The following is a 16,158-nucleotide window of genomic DNA, read 5'->3' on the forward strand; positions in this document are numbered from 1 at the left end:
GGAGAGGTCTCGTAGACCATCACTCAGTGGCCGTAGGCCACGTTTCGTGGTCGTAGGCCATTTTTCCCATTTGGAGACCAGTTTCCGATTTTTGGAGCCGTCGGCCGTGTGCCTCAATTCGGAACTGCTTAACTACCTCCGTTGGCTCCGTTTTTTGGCACACACCTTGTTTCCTCTCCTAAGAGGGACACTGTGGCCTGGGGGACCACCTTTGTGATCGCACGCCACTTTCGATGCTTAATAGTCAGTTTTCGAGGCCCCTGGCTGCGCGTTTTGGCCCTCGAACCTTCGTTTCGTATCGATGTGGGTTCATTTTTGGCATGGACCCTAGTTTCATTGTTAGGAAGGTGGTAGTATGGTGGGAGACCACCTTTTCTTATTGGAGTCCACCTTTCCCCGAACGGCCGATTTTTCTTGACAGGTAAGTGGTCTCCCTCACTTTTGTGCCACAATTTCTGATCTCCCATACCACCATTGAGTTGCATGCACCTGGGAGACCACCAATATGGGTAGGTCGACCACCTTTTCAACTTGAACCTTTTGATCCCTGGTCAGCAGACCAGGGCAAGTGGTCGGCAGACCACTTGAACTGGTCGGCCAACCTTCTGCTTTTTTGTCTCTTTGAGTGCTATCCAGCTGTGCCAGCTGGGAGGCATTTTCCCCATCCTCCGAGGATTGACCCTCTTATTTTGGATTCTTAAAGAAGTTTGGTCCCTTTTGCTTAGCTTCTAAGAGAAGCTTGACCTTTTGTTGAGCTTCTTGAGGAAGCTTGACCCGTTTGGTCTAGCTTCCTCAAGAAGCTTGGCCCTTTTGGTTTAGCTTCCTTTAGAAGCTTGGCCTCTTTGCTCCAAGCTTCTTAGAGAAGCTATGGACCTCCTCTTCTATAAGAGGGAGCCTCTCCCTCATGAGCGAAGGTTGAGAAATTTTGGCTAAAGCATACACCTCTCTCTTTCTTTATCATTCTCTTTTGGTGTCCAAAACCCCTAGTTGTTGGCCCCATTGCACTACACCTCCAAGCACAACACCTCCATGGTCAACCTAAGCACCTAGGAGCTCATTTTCAGAGGTTGAAGAGTTCCTATTTTGGTCTAGAAGCTGCTAGCCTTCTTCTCTACAAGGGTAAGTCTTTATTTCCCTCTTTGTAGCCATATTTTGCTTCATAGTTTAGCTCTATTTGCAAGCATATTTAGGCTGTCATAAACTAAAAAAAATTCTTGTTTTGAGCTTCTAAACATGTTTGTTTAAGGCCATTTTTCTGTTGGGGGTCATCTACCCCCTTGCATGCTTCATTTCCTCTTGTTTTGAGCTTTGCATTAGAGCATTTGTTTTGGCCTTGGTTTGGCCTTTTAGCCACTAAAATCCAACGGATTTTTAGTGGCTAACATGTGTTTTTGAGACTCAAAATCAAAGAGAGGTGACCCTCTCACCCCTTGTTTTGTTTACTAGCTTTGTTGGCCTTACAAAGGAGCCCCTATTTGCATGTTTCAAAGCAACGTTTTAGGCCACTTTTTGTGAGTTTTGTCACCTTCATAGGCTCTGTCTAGAGCCCTTTTTCCATGTTGAATGTCTATTACGCATGTGTAGAGTAATCCTCTTCAAGGCCTTCCAAAGGGGCCTTTACTTGCATGCTTCCTAGACTCATTTCAAGCCTTTTTCAGTGAGTTTTAGGGCCCTCATAACCTCTGTCCAGAGGTATTTTTTCCATTTTGTGTGTCCATCATACATATGTAGAACAACCCTCTCATTGGCCTTTCAAAGGAACACCTCATTCTGACATGTGTTGACTGAGTTTCAGTGGGTTTTTGGTCTTATTTTGGCATGCCATGTTTCTGTTTTTGGCTGGTTTGGTGGCCCCACATGTGCTTCATATACACGTAGTGTAAACCATGCTTACTAGGCTATGTTGCATGTTGTTTTGGCCCTTCATGTTAGCACTTTTTGGCCATGCCTTAAACTGATTTTGTGCATGTTTTGGACTTCCTTAACTTTGTTTTTGGGTCTCATGGTCGAATGATGCTTGTTTTGCATGCTTGTAGTTCAATATCCATGCCTAGCTTTGAGATTTGAGGTCTATTGCATGCATATACTGAGGTGTTTTCATGCTTTGGGGTCATTATACATCATATTTCAGAGCTTATATGACTGCCATATTCCCATGATTTCCACCCTTTAAACGTGTTTGAGAGTTGTGCATAAATGCCTCGTTTTCGGACCATTGCATGAGCTTCGTTTCTTTGCATGTTGAGTCATCATTTTGGGCCATTTTCCCACTATTTCAGACCTGCCTAGGGTCTGTTTGGGGCTGGTTTTTCCATTTATACATTGTTTTGTGTACCTCTAGTGTAACTCGCTTCACTAGTTTCGGTATTCGAGCCATCTTGCATGCATTGTGTGACTTATTTTTATGATTCGAGACCATTGTACATTATGTTTTAGAGCTGGAAAAATGTGTGTTTGCATGCCATACTTCATCCCTTTCCATGCTTAGTTAGAGTTGCATATTGTGCCTTAGGATCGGTCCTTTGCATCCGTGCATGTTTGCATGTATTTCGGTTGTCTCATTTCCATCATATGGCCACTGATGTGAGTGTGGCTGAGGTCCACTCATATTGGTGTAAGTCCATCTTGCATTTGTATATGCCATTTAGTTCATGTGCGCATGATAGTCTTCGTAAGTGCATTGTGTATGCCATGTTATGTCACGTGCATTGTGTATGCCATGTTATGTCACGTGCATTGTGTATGCCATTTTAGCCCATAGCATTGCGTATGCTAGGTTGCATGTTAGTTGCATTGTGTATGCCATCTCATTGCTTTGTGTTTGGAGTAGGGTTTAGTCCGAGCATGGGAAACGAGGGACGTTTCGTACTCCCAGTGACGAAACGTGCCTCGATTCTTGGTCGCCGACACGCTTGACTGTCCATGATAGAGTTGTTGACTTTACTTGCTTATATGTGCATTCATTTCACATCGAGTCGTGCAATTTGACTTCTCAGCCATCATGCATCGAGATGCGTAATTGGCGGCACGAGGATCGAGGACTACACTCCCTTGAGCATGTGCAAGGACGGGGAGAGTGGTCATGCACACATTTGTTGAAAATACATTGCCTTTTTTCTCTCTTGCCTTTGTTGCAGAAAAACCAGAAACCAGAGGTGGAAACTGGTCGGCCGACCAGATTTTCTGGCAGGCCGACCACCCTCTTTGGTCTCCACCACAAAGGGTGGTCGGCAGGTGGTCTCCCATGCTAATAACTAGTCGGTGGCCTTCCCAAGGTGGAGTTTCAGCCTTCTGGAGCTTTGTGCAAGTTTCTGAGATCAATTGCAAACAAAGGCGAGGCGAGGCATCGTGATGGAATTTCCCGACAAGGCGACCCGTGTATGCATGCATCCTTCATCATTCGGAACAGAGCTAAGGCAGTCCATTGTACGTAGCATAGCATGCTAGTTTACTTTGCTTACCTAATTCATTTGTTAAGTAATTAGTATTGTGTAATAATTCATTATTTATTTTGGTTGTGTAATATTCTTTCAGACTCTCTGAGAGAGGGCCAATTATTGTAATAAGTGTGCGTGTGTGTGATGTATGTCTTCCAACCCCACGTCTTTCTCCCTTTTATCTACCAGCTCATGATGGTTAGTTTAGGGCATGTTTCAATTAGCATACTTATGATAGCATGTTTACATTCATTCATCTGTCTTGCATGCACCAGTCTCGGCGCATCATACTAACTGCATTGTATTTCAATTTCGAGTTGAATACTTGTTAGTTGTAGCATTTCACATGCCATCTTTAGAATAGCCGAGCCTATTGTAGTTGCATTCCTGCATGTGTTGCATTAGGCATTTCTGCATAGTTAGGATCATGCATGGATTTCTAACATAGCTTCTGTTTTGGTTTGGAGTACTCGGTAAGTGTTTATGCTTTAGCATCCTTGCATGTGTGTGAGTGACTGCCATGATAGCAGGCTTACCATGAGGCTATGTGCTTATGTGATATACCTGCCTGAATGCCTATGGGTGAAGGTTGGATTATCTGAATTGGAATAATGCATTGACTGTGAGTTTTAAGCCCATTTGAGAGTGGCAAACCATCACGTTTTCTAAGCCCACCCGAGGGTGGCAAATCCACGTCTAAGACTACTTGCAGGTAGCACCATCAAACCATTTTCAAAATGAACAAACATGAGATGTGTTGTTCCAATTCAGGCAATCTAGTCTATACTTGTATGCTATGTGCATCACGTAGTAAATCTAGGCTAATAACCGGAATAAGAATGCATAATGTTTTCAAAAATCTATATCATGGTTAGTAGAGGCCGATCTTTGATCGGGCGAGCGGGGGTGCTCACGAAGTGACCTTCCCCAATCGTACCCAAGTTCCCAAGCTGAGGCAACTTTGGTGATGACGAACACGTGGCCTTCGGCATGAGCCAGGGTTTCCTAAATTCCCCCAAAATAAAATATTTAGGTTGCAACTCTATATCTGGAAAAGCAGTCCATGTTTGGCACTTCTTTAAAAAAAAAATCTGTTTTCAAAAACAATTTGCCGGATTTGGACTCTTTGATGATTCATCGGTCTTGCATTGCACTCTGCGAGATTAGATACTGGACCGTGACATTTGATTCCGAACTGTAATGAGCCTAACGAACAAAACGGGATTTCCCACTCGGGACGTTCGAGGACGTCTACAGTTTCTGGCGACTCTGCCGGGGAGTTAGAGAACTTGACTCGAACTCATGATATCGTGTTTTGACTACACTTATGTGTTTCTTTGCATTGCATGTGCATTGGTGTGCCTAGGACACCGTGTTTGCCGTATGCTATTCCTAAACGGTTTACCGGAGGCTCGCTTCGAGAAGTGTTCCATAAGGCTGACCGGTTGCGGGCTCTGCTACGACAGGAACACAAACCCCGATTTTACCAGGGCACCCTCTTTGAGCATTCGACCTAGCGCATATTCGGAATCCATAGTGACCATTCCAAACAAGGACAGGTTACTTACACGATCATAGGTTGTTTGAAACCGTTGCGTGCGTAGTGAAACCCTAGTTCCTGACAAAATAGGACAGGGAAACCCTACCCCAACATAGGGGTGTTTTGGCTCTCACTTGTTTGCTATGTGCTTTTAGAGTGCGTCTCTACAGGAATGCATGTATCAGTGTGCAAGTCTGAGTATCAGGCCTGAGGGCACCAATATTTGGGATTCAGTTTTACCTGAGGGTATTAGTTTACAAGCAGAATTTAGGGCAGAATCCAGTAGAGAGCACAGTCATTCAGCTTTGCTCATATCTGTTTTGGTGAAATTAGGTTGAGATGCTGTCTATTTTCTTCTTTTACAAGGTCTCAGAACCATAGCTTCAAAGGGCTCCAATATCCCCCGGTACATTGGACTTGTGCTGATAGACTTTGTCAGGTCAGAGATTCAGTTCAAGGGCAAATTAGTGTTCCTTCGCTAGAGGCAGGGTAAAAAGTCCAGTCAGGCACAGATCATCACTTCAACAGTCTTCGGATCAGCAGTCATTATCCATCTCACTTGTGCGCAGTTGGGTTGAGATATCTGTTTTTACAGAGACAGATATACCCATAGATCAGTTAGATTAGGGCAGTATGGCAGGAATGGAGGAGATGATGCGTCAACTCCAAGAAAGTATGAAAATCATGCAGTAGGACGCTGTTCGTCAAGCTGAATTTGCCAAACAACTGGCCGAGGTCATGGCTCAGCAAGTAGAGTTGATCGCCAGGTTACAGCAGCATACCAGAGCATCTGCTTCGCACCAAGCCCCTCCCCCACTAGGAGTTCCAGCACCCGAGGAGACACCAAATGTCTAGGGAGATACGAACATTCCGACAGGACCGACTTCGCCCCCAATCCTACCCCAATTATCCAAAACACCCACCAACCTACCGGATTCTCCCTTTGAGTCCGAGGTGGACCCCACAACATTGAAGGTGAGCAAGCTTGAAAAGCTGTTCAACAAATCTCAGGGCGTCAATTCCATCCCGGACATTGAGGATGGGTATATTGATGCGGCCGTGACGCTGCCAGACCGCTTTAAAATGCCACATATTGACCGTTTTGACGGGTTCGGGGATCCCATGGTGCACTTACGTCTGTTTTCAGACATATTAAGGCCGATAGGACGATGTTAAGAGGAATTGGGATGAGATGGCCGAGGCTTTTGTTGCTCAGCACTCCTATAATACACAGATCGAGGTCATAACCCGTGATCTTAAGATGACTAGGCAAGAGCCTAAGGAGAGTTTTTCTGACTTCGTAACCCGGTGGAGAGCCAAGGCCTCAATGATGACCACTAGGCCCACTGACAAAGATCAGATTCGGATGATTGTGCACAATCTCCAGCCCAAGCTTATACAGAAAATGATTGTTCTCCCCTTCCCCACCTTTTTAGATTTACATGAGATGGGGGTACAAATTGAGGATGCTATGAAGCAGGGCCTTATTAACCAAGAGAAGGAGCAGCCCAGGAGGGCGTTTTCCCGCAGTTCGAATGCGACCACCAGTGGTGATGCAGCTGCAAGATCTTCTGAAGTGTGCATGGTTACCACCACCGCATCAAAAACAGCTACCCCATTCACCGGTGCGTCCGGAAGTAGCACACAAAAAACCAAATATCCACCTCGAGTCAAGAGGGTTTTTACCCCCACTTTATATGCCTTTGTCAAAGGCTCTAGAGGCCTTACTCTGGAAGGGATATTTGAAACCATTGGAACAACGGCCTCTACCCGATCCTATCCCTCCAAAGCATGACCACACTAAATACTGTGCCTACCATCAACAAACCGGTCATGACACTGACAGTTTCTTTCGTCTTCGCCATGAAGTACAAGATCTGTTTGACAACAAGGTCATCGCCGCACTAGCTCAACCAAGTCTATCGGCACTTGATCAGTGAACTTGTGGGGGATAATGTGCTGTGATCAGGGGGTGAACCACTTGCGGGCGGCGCTCAGTTTACTCCAGATGTGGCGTATGGCACGCACTATTTTGAGCATTTGTGAATGCTAGTTTTTGTACCTTTTGACTTAGTTATTAGGTCAGTTTTGTTGTTTTGTGCATAGTCAGTCTTTTTGTACTGAGTCAGATGGGTCTATCTTGTTGTATCGAGTCAGTCCTGTTTTGTTAGAGTCGGGTGATTTTGGGGGTGTTACCTCGGACATCACTTTCTTGTTTTGTGTTTTTCTTTTCGTTTTCTTTTGAGTTTGTTTCTGCCTTGGAGCCAGTTGTGCCAACAGATTTTGAATGAAACAACAGTGATTTTCACACTCTTGTGTTTGCTTCTACCTTGTACCAGTTGTGCCAGAAGTTCTGAATAAGATGGAAGTATTTGACCAGAACTGTGTCTTTTCTGTGCTTTGAAATCATTGCATTAACCTGAGTTTTTTTCAAAACTTTTTGAACATTGTGATGAAAACAAAGAGAAAGGAATTCCTCGAGATTTGCAAAAAATTTGATCAATTGAGATAAAGAGAGGCATGCTAAGCCCTTAATGAATGAAATCATGCTTCTTAACATGAGTACTGCGAAGGATATTGGCTTGATCCAGATTGGTTTTGCATTGTCTTCAACGCGAGCGACAAGTCACTTTCTTAAAAAAATTGAAAAAAATGTTTTGCGCTGTCCTGCGAAAACCTGCGCGAAATCGCTCTTAAGATTGTGTAGCTTATGATCGCTCTCAGCCTCAGGACTCAACCCCTTTTGATTTCAAGTCTTGAACTTGGATTCAGAATGTTCCAAGGCCAATCATAATGTGAGGCCTGTGTGGCCAGATTTGAAGCAGCCCACGAACTAGGGGCAAGAAAAGTCAAATCAAGAAGCTTGTGAAGCTAGATCAGGAGCACCCCTCGAACTAGGGGCAAAAATGTCAGATGTACTCGAAGAGTCAAAGACGAAGATTGGCAAGAATGCCAAATCCCAAAAGGGAGGAAAGAAGAAAGTATTGCTGAAGGATAACCGAGTTCCTATCTAAAACACTAGGAGCAAATTTAGCCCCCCATTGGATGGACTCCTGCATCGTCAGGGAACATCAGCCATTCTCCTGGATTCAGATGACTTCAGGATCTCAAAACCATTTGACATGGACAAAGCTACACTTTTACCCTTGAGAGGCTCGCTAGGCCAAAAACCCGGAAGGGTAACCCAGGCAAAAGTTAAAGCAAGAAAAAACAAAAGAAAAATGCAAAAAAAAAATGAAGAAAAAGAAATAAAAAATCTTGAAAAGATTGAAGAAAAGAAAATGAAAATAAATGAAAAGAAAAGAAGAACAAAGCTCACAAGGTTGAAGACCCAGAAGGGCGGCCTTGGCAAAAGTTAGAGCGCAAAAGGAGAGGTTAATACCCGAGTGTACCTTAACCCCGAACTACGTAAGGCTTGATTCCCATCTTTGGGATACGTAGGCAACTTCACTCTAAAGTCCAGCCGTAAAACACTTCAAATTCGACTGTGTCCATGTGATGGTTCTGGTCATCTTTGTCTTCTCTGTATCCGAGAATTTGGTTGTAATTGTCACTGTGAGGACTGGTTGTCATATGTTGCGGTGCTAGTGAGGACTGGTTGCCATGTGCTGTGGCACTATTCAGACTAGGGGCAACTTTCCGTTGCCACACAGTGTGCCGCGGTGCTATTCAAACAAGGGGCAACTTTCCGTTGCCATGCAGTGTCCTTCAAGCAAGTGGCAATTTTCCTTCGGATCTGAGGTTGTGCATCTCTAGAGTAGGTTCCGTGCTCATTGAGCATTAGTCGTTTGCAAAAATAGTTTTTGAGAATTTTTACCAAGGTTGACTGATTTTCTCGAAAAGTATTCCATTTTTCAAAACTGGACCATTTCTTGGACCCAAAAAAGGAAAATTTTCAGTGCTCATAGCCTGACTTGCATGATTTTAAATCAGAAAATTGAACAAGCATGTTAACCTAACTCTCATTTTGGTCAAAATTGTTTTCGTAGAAAGCCAAAAAACAAAAAATGGTCAAAATGATGAACTAGGGGCACAGTTGAGTCAGGCTTCCTGTCTTTCCCCTGTTATCAATGCATTTGCCAGAAAGGGCACCATACTTGCCGGAAAGGGTACCCTATTCGCCAAGAAGGGCACAACTGAAGTTAACAACAAAGGGTTGAAAGCTCTCTCATCCTCCAAGCAGCGAGGTATCAAGCCGAGTGCGAAGCACAAATTGGAATGGATCAAGGTACTCCACTCCTTCATCTGGGGCATCGACTAAATGTCACCGGAGGAAATAGCCGTGAGCTGATAACGTTGGTCATTAACCCGCAACTTCTTGTTTATCCATCAACCACCCTGGGAAGGGATAAAAAATGAGAGGTTGAAGAATAAAGAGATGTGCGTTGAGAGAAAAAGTGAGGAAAAGGGCTTTTTTAGAGAAAAAAAAAAGAGCCTGAGGGGCGTGTGATGTGAGAATCACAAATGAGAAAGGGTGGGAAACAATACCCAGAGAAACAGGCTCTCTGTGCACGTCTGAGCGTCATGTCTTTTTGTTTTATCTCGATTCTTATTTTAAGTCGTTTCGAGTGTTACTCGATGTGTTTAGGTTGTTTACCTTTTGTTTTCCGTTGTTGAGTCATAGTGCGCTGTGTTCAGTCGTAGGCTCAATACCCCGATCAAAAACTCATCTGTCAATTTCAAAAATAAAATCGTTTTGCGCTCCGAGTGCTGTGCCATTCTCCACATTTGTGCAAAACAGGATTTGTTCTTTCATAAAACTGCAGGGTTCAACCCAGCTTATGTGAGAATAGCAAAACTAGGACCTATCTGAAGCTATCTAGGTTCCAGACTGCAAAGCAAAAGAAAAGAAGGAAAATCGAAGCATCTTAGTGTGTTTCAACTTCAGCAAATTCCGTGATTGTACTCCGGATATACCTCTTCAGGCCTTGTCAGTGCTTTGAAGAATGAGTGTGCCTCTACTTCAAGCTCAAGATCAAGTCTGCTTCAGGCCAGAATGGCGATTAGAAGTGCTCTTCCTGAGTACCATTCCCTGCCAGAGGCATCTTGGCTGTGTTCGCAATGAGTTCCTAGGAGACCAACTGTGACGATGGAAACTAGAGTTCGAATGGCTGTTGCCTAGGGATTTTCGAGACTAAAGTCTGGTTTAAATACCCAGAGGCGTGTCCTCAGCTTGAAATCTGTATGGAAGCCCCATAGGTTAAGATAACGTGTATGCACCTCAATTCTGGATACCGAACCAACCTAGTCTGTCACCCCGTTGGAGAATAGGTGTAGACGTCCCCCGAACGCCCCGGGAGGGTGAGTCCCGTTCTGTCCATTTTGGGGTTACTACAGCTCGTACTCTCAAGTTGTTACGTTTCTTAATCTTGAACCAAAGAGTCCAAATTTGGCAAATCGTTTTGAGAAAACAGATATTTCGAAAAGAGAAATGCCAAACATGGACTGCTTTGCCAGATACAGAGTCGCCACCTAAATATTTTATTTTAGGGGAATTTAGGAAACCCTGACTCGGTGCCGAAGGCCACATGTCCGTCATCACCGGAGTTGTCTCGGCTCGGGAGCTAGGGTACGATTAGGGAAGGTCAGCTATGAGCACCCCCTCTCGCCCGGTTTGAAGACCGGCCTCTACTAATTATGATATCCGTTTTTGAAAACTTTATGTGTTCTTATTCCAATTATTATCCTAGAATTACTATGTTATGCGCACGGCAAACAAGTATAGACTAGATTGCCTAATTTGGAAATAAACATTGCATATCCGTTTGTTTTTGGAAAGCGTTTTGGAAGGAAAATGTCTCGTAGCTCAAATTTTGCGGCTCAAAAGTGGCTCAAATGGCCAAAACGACGTCGTTTTGGCCATTTTTATGTTGTTCTGTACTCAAAACGACGTCGTTTTGGCCACTTGAGCCACTTTTGAGCCACAAAATTTGAGCTACGTAGCATTGTCGGTTTTGGAATTTGCTACTCGCAAGTAGGCTAAAACACGGATTTTAATGAGTTTTTCCAATTCAAACAATCCACCCTTCACCCACAGGCATTCAAACAGTTTTATCTCATATAAGCACTTAGCCACATGGCAAGCATACTGTCATGGCAACACTCACACGCATGCGGGATGCTAAAGCATAACTACTTACATTGTACTCCGTGCCAAAACAGTAAACTAGTTAGCAAATATGCATGTCCTAGTTCATGTTAAAATGACTAATGCATCGCATGCAAAAATGTAATTAGAATAGGCTTGGTTAACCTAAATATGGCATATGAGATGCAACCAATTGATTCATGTATTCAATTTGGAATTTGAAAATACGAATGCAGTTAGCATGATGTACCGAGCCTAATGCATGCAATACAAGTGCATGAATGCACGCATGCATAGCATAAGGTATGCTAATTACAAAAATGCCCTAATCTACCATCATAAGCAGGTAAAAAAAGGGAAGAAAGAAGTGAGGATTGGAAGACATACACACACTCACCCACACTTATTACATCATTGCCCTCACTCGGAGGATCCAAATAAATATTACAGTCCCAAATAATAAACAAATAAAATTATTACTAAATTTCTAATTAATTAAAAGAAAGGATGCAAAAGAAAGAAGAGGGTGGCCGCAGCCTCTGCCTCGGGATGCGCGAATGATGCATGCTCGGAAACGGGCTTGCCTGAAAAACCCGTACCATATCTTTGCCACCTCTGTTTACACTGCCCTGTCTTTCTGAAAATTGCCAAAACCCTAGGACAGGTTCCTTGAATGTTGCAGAGTACCACCGGCTTAACAGAATTCCCACCGGCAGTCCAGGATTTCCATCGGCACTGTTTTGATTCATCAGCCATTAAAAGATTGCCGGCCGGCACTTAATTCTGCCGGTCGGCAGAAACTTCCTGCAGAAGACAGTTTTGACAGCAAACAGAGAACAGACAGTGCATGGCTTGGGGTTTCAGGCCTATGTGAGCATGGTCATGCTTCCTATCATGCTTTGAACTCAAAGAAGCATGACCCTCGATCCTCGAGCCATCAATGGTGCATGATAGCCCAAAGGACCAAATTTGCTACTTAATGTAAAGATGCATGCAAGATACAAATGAGATCCAAAGCCTTATCATGTCGAAGTCAAAGGCCCCGGCGACCGAGAGTTAAGGCGTGTTTCATCACTTGTAGTATGAACACCCCTTAACACTCACACTTGGTTTGACACCCCAAACCAAGCAATGCAATGCATGCTATGTAAATATGGTTTAAGTGCAACATGATACCAATTATCCAAGTCATGGCAAATGTTATGGGACTATCATGACAAATATGCAATGCTAAGCATGCAAGGTGCAAATGTGATGCAAATATGGACCAATTTGCCATAAAGTTAGCATGGGACTACACATTAATGAAACAATTATGCAACAAACATGAGACAAGCATGCAAGAGGGCCTTAAATGGTAAAGGGGCAGACCTTCACCCACCTCAAAACAGTGGCAAAAAGTCTCCAAAAAGTGGACCAATGTTCATGCCAACAAGCAAACCAAAGGTCATAAGGTTAAGGCACAAAAGGAGGCATTTTACTCTCACTAACAAGACCACTCATGGCATGATCAAGACAAGTAAAAAACAGAATTTTTCCAGGCAAAATAGGACTCCAAACCCTCCTAATATGGCAGCTAAGATGGCCCCCAAAGAGGTGTATGCACCAAGGCTCAAATGTAGGCATAAAAGGGCACACCCTCAAGGCATAAAAGGAACGATGAATGCAAGCGTGCTAGCATGATTTGGGGACTGAAATAACATGGAAAACAACTTTAACTCATTAAAGTAGACCAACTAAGGCATGCTTGTGACTCATATACTTGAGGGCTCACAAGCCAAAATGCATAGCAACCATATCAATCATGTCAAACATGACCAAATGGATAACCAACAGACTTTAAGCATGGAAAAATAGTGCTAACATCTTCATGGAACCAAGCCAACACATGCAAAAATCAAGGCCCAAACACAAAACACGATTCTAGTCCAAATGGGGGAGTATGAAGCAAGTATACTAAGCATGCAAAGGGCCATAGATCCGGCCAAAAACAGAGATCCCATATGACCCAAAAACACCCAAAAGTTCTGAAATAAGGCAAAAGAGCAAGCAAGCATGCATGTTACCCTTTTGGGCCAAAACTCAAGGAAACAAGACAATGAAGGGAGAGGGGTGTCCCTCCCCTATGCAAGACTTCAAACCATCTCCCTTACCACTAAAAACACACTGGTTTTCAGTGGTAAAGAGATCAAAACACTGAAGTAAACAAGGCCTAACCAAAGAGGCAACAAAAGTGGCCAAACAAGGCCTAATAGGGTGAGTTTGCACTCAAAACACAAAACAACCTTAATGAAAGTTCTAAGCATGAAAATATAAGCCTTTTTTATGTTATACACAAAAGCAAAATCAACAAGCAAGATAGGTAAAAGACTATTGCAAGTTTGGGGAATATAAAGCAAGATGCTCACCCTTGAAGAACCTTTGAAGAACAAATGGTCCAGCCCTCTTCTTTTGATCAAAATCAGTCCAAAAACTCAAGAAACAACCCCCCAAGTCCCTCAATCTCGGAGCTAGGTGTAATAGTGTGTGTAATGGTGCAAAAGTAAGGTAAAAACACACTTTTGAGCCTAAAATCACACCCAAAGGAGGAGAGAGAGGGAGATATAGAGATAGGATGTATCTATATCTCTAAGCTCTGGTTTTTGCTTCTAACTTTCTAACCTAGATCAAAGAGGAAAGCCTCTCTCTTATAGGACTCCCTCTTGCAAAGCTTATACAACAAGCTTGGTTAGAGGGAGATCCCTCCATACACGTGTATGGAGGGGGGCAGAGTTGGTGCCAGCTAGCACAAAATATCTCCATAAAGTAGATGAACAGTGGTCGGCTGCCCAAAAATGTCATTTCGACAAAAAAGAGTGCCGACCGGCAACAAACTATGCCGACCGGCAATAAAATGTGCCGACCGGCAACAAATAGTGCCGATGGCAACAAAAAACCAGCCGGTGGCCTCTAGCCACTACTGGTGGTGTGTGGGGATGTCTCACAAGGCATTCCCTGCCCCTACAAGGCAAAACACAAGTGTTTGGTGCAAAACCAGACACTAAACTGTCAAGTTCGGTGATCCTGAGGCAGGGCGCGCGAGCCGAGACCTCCGGGAACTCCAAACGAACACAAATATGGATAATCACCGAGTGTTCAAGCGGTGACATCCAAGTCTTGAGGACGGTCAAAAATGGGGTGTCTACAGTTGCCCCTCTTTGACAGAACTCGAAAGTCATAACAATGACGGCAGTGAATGTCAAAGTCCAGAGACGACCCATTTTTGACAAGGCCGAAGACTCAGACAAACATGCAAGACAAACAAGATATGCGCCCGAAGGCGGGGGCAAAATGCAAGACAATGCACGAAGCCGGACATAACTTATGATCATGCAAAGAAAGCTGTAACGAAGCACACATGCGACAGTTTTAAGCTAGCATACACCAAACTACACTACAATGTAGAAAGGATGTAAGAGAATTATACAATTCTCAATACGTCTCACTCGGAGGATACAATACCAGTGTGGCTCGTCTGGTTACACCAGCCTCAAATGAACCGTACATACAATATCGTGCCTGAAAAGAAAACAAACTTAACAAGTACAATATCGTTAACAACACGCATACTAGTGTACTCGAAAGGCGTGACAACGCAAAGCAAGTGGAGAGCACAACAATGCTGTGAAGGTGTAAATGCGTAAGTGGACCACGCGGTCTACGCAGGCAACGAATTTGATCGTAAGCATGCAATCTACGCAAGTAGAAATTGATAAATCATGCGGTCTACGCAAGCAGAATATGCGGTCTACGCAATCAAAATATGCGGTCTACGCAAGCAAAACATGCGGTCTACGCAGGTAATGAAATTGATAAATCATGCGGTCTACGCAGGTAATGGTATTGATAAATCATGCTGTCTGCGCAAGCAAAACATGCGGTCTACGCAGGTAATGAAATCGATAAATCATGCGGTCTATGCAATCAAAACATGCGGTCTACGCAGGTAATGAAATTGATAAATCATGCGGTCTACGCAAGTAAAGAAATTGATTACAAACATGCGGTCTACGCAGGTAATGTAACTAACATGCAGTCTACACAAGTAATGGTATTGATAAATCATGCGGTCTACGCAAGCAAAACATGCGGTCTACGTAGGTAATGAAATTGATAAATCATGCGATCTACGCAATCAAAACATGTGGTCTACGCAGGTAATGAAATTGATAAATCATGCGGTCTACGCAAGTAAAGAAATTGATTACAAACATGCGGTCTACACAGGTAATGTAATTAACATGCGGTCTACGCAAGTAATGAAAGGATGTACTATTACATAGCATAATTGAAATAATTTGTGGAGTTCACAAAGCATGAAAAGGATACGGGGCGGGACATTCTTCGCACTCATTGAGCATTGCTCGCAGAAGTTGTGGCCTGAGGTCAACTCGAAGGTTCACGTTTCAAAGGTGTGCTTTCTCGTATTGTGAGGGTGTCCAACGACGTGGTTGACCTGAACAGAGGTGCGGAAGGTGCGTTAACCGCAAGGGGAGTTTTGCTGGTATCTATTCTGACACTTGGCTACCCTATCATTCTACGTTTTATTTTCCTTTTTACTAGTAGTTTAAGCACATTGCACTGCCTCGGGCAGGTTTTTATTTTTTCTCAAAATTACACACTTTGCAAAACACGTGATGGGAATGAAACAATCCATTTTATTCGAAATATGTTGTATTTGCAAACTTCCTATGCATCGCATCGCAAGGTATCACACCACAATGTGAACGAAATTGAACTCATTTTGGAAATTTGTCATCGTAATAATCAGGTAGTGAATCGACTTACAACTCGATAAGCAAAACAAAGATATGATGCAACCAAACAAGCGTGAGTACAACTCGATAAACAAATCAAGAGCCCAAAGAGGGCGAAATACAACTCGATAAGCAAATGTACAATAATTTGTCAAACGGACAGGCGTGCCCCCGCAAGAACCGATCGCCGGGGAGGGGTTGGAGGTGGTGAAGTTCCCCAATTCCTAGCATAAACAGCTTAGGAAACCAGAAGGAAGCCCACCGGCATGGTGTAGAGACCACCAGCCGCGTGGAATG

The sequence above is a fragment of the Camellia sinensis genome, chromosome 4 (assembly GCF_055761805.1).
Source record: "Camellia sinensis isolate YWXY chromosome 4, ASM5576180v1, whole genome shotgun sequence".
Taxonomy (NCBI): domain Eukaryota; kingdom Viridiplantae; phylum Streptophyta; class Magnoliopsida; order Ericales; family Theaceae; genus Camellia; species Camellia sinensis.